This window comes from Morone saxatilis, unplaced genomic scaffold (genome assembly GCF_004916995.1).
Source record: "Morone saxatilis isolate NCDOM2014 unplaced genomic scaffold, NCSU_SB_2.0 Contig14, whole genome shotgun sequence".
Lineage (NCBI taxonomy): Eukaryota > Metazoa > Chordata > Actinopteri > Moronidae > Morone > Morone saxatilis.
In genome coordinates this window covers 19682812-19684442 of record NW_023339696.1, presented here as the reverse complement: position 1 = coordinate 19684442, position 1631 = coordinate 19682812, and the positions used below count along the sequence as shown (strand labels likewise).

Here is a 1631-nt window from a genome sequence, read left to right as displayed (position 1 = left end):
CACACCCCCCGCCTCCCACACCACCTCCACCCCCCACCCCATCCACGGGCCGGACCCACAGACAGGCACAAAAGACAGGCAGATAAACGGAGAACCACACCCACCCACACGTTGCTCTCTTAGTGTCCAACGCTTAGTTATGTCACCGAGGATGAGTCAGAGATGCCTGTGATTGGCTGATGCACCCCACCTCTCCTGGAGATATTTGCATCATGGTTTTAAACATGATGTTTGACAGCTCAGACAATGGTGTTAATGCAACAAGGCCTAACACTGGTTATCATTTATACGGCCTTAGCTCGTGCCCGTCTTCATCAGTGGTGAGGGGAAACGGCTCCGTAATGCGTGCGTTCCCACAACATTTCTGTGAAGTTAATACAGCGACAGCAGTTTTGCACTTGCCTGAATATGAATTTCCCTCATAATGAGCCTTTCTGTGCAGTGTTGAATAGGGAGGCAGAAATCATTGCTCAGCTTCCTTCTCCTTAGTTACAGATTTTTCTAGCTGACCAACTGTTGGCAAGAAGTGCGCAGTGCCAATTAAGAGAGAATTTGTTTCTGTTCAAACAAGCCACAAATACACACACATACACACACACACGCACACACAAACATACACACTCTGAATGTGATGAAAGAGGCACTGTCATGCTGAGACAGTGAAGCATCTGAAATGAGCAAGTTAAGAAGGTGAATACCAGTCCTTTTCCCTCAGGATCAGGCTTTCTTCCTCCTTGATCCTCCTCGAGGCATTCCATGGCATTCTGCTCCTTTCACAGCGACCGCTGGCCTGTCGATCACCCTGACCTGAGAGAGGAGAATTCAATTCAAGCTGGCGTCCATACTTCGCCTCCCCTTCTTCTCTCTACTCTACTCTCTCTCTCTCTCCCTCCTCTTTCCATTTCCCTCTCTATGGTCGGCATAGCAACAGGCGTCAGGCTCGTCAGAGAAGGCACTGTGGTCTGTTTCTCTGACTCCCTCTCCCTGTGTCTCTCTTTTCTGCCTCCCTAACTCTATATTTGACAACAGTCCGTGCTGTCGACCAGTGTTTCAACAGGTGGAATATGTATTAGGGATTTCAGGCAATAAAGTAAAGAGGTGGAGCAGTTTTTAAGGTCTTTAGTCTTGCACTACCAAACAGTTTGTTCAAACCAGTCTGAAATTCAAATCAAGTGTTGACAATGTGTGCAATTAACAGTATGCTGGTTAAAACAGCGCACCGCTCCCCCTAATGGCCAGTATGAATTTTGTCTCACTGGTGTAATGCCATTCAAGTATAATCCTTAGTATTTCATCACAAATCCCACTGGGTGGACTCTTAAATCTTTCATGTAGGAGGATATCGACTTTAAACCTTAGATATTTACCTACCTGCCTGCCCGTCCTTCCGCCCGCCTGTCCGTGAGCCCGGCCTCAGTGTTTGAGACTCAGATGGTGACTAGTGACTTTGTAAAAAACGAAAACAAAATGTTTGAAAAAAAGAAGAAAAAAAGTTGTTGTGTTAGCATGAGTGGCCTCCCTCATGTGCTGTGTGTGGTGTGCCATTGTGTGTGAAGATGTGTGTGTGTCCTCAGGTCGTTTGTCAGGTTTTAAAAGCACCCACCCTACCCCTGCCACATCCCCCCCCCCCC

At 47.5% G+C, this 1631-nt stretch overlaps 1 protein-coding gene across 1 annotated transcript in view; it reads left to right on the top strand.

The window, feature by feature from the left end:
• vat1 (vesicle amine transport 1) overlaps window positions 1–1468 on the top strand; it is a gene marked incomplete at its 5' end in the record, with an annotated part of 26895 nt that extends 25427 nt beyond the window's left edge. Inside the window, 1 exon segment of the mRNA XM_035655683.1 lies at window positions 1–1468.
• Between the last annotated feature and the right edge of the window lie 163 nt (window positions 1469–1631).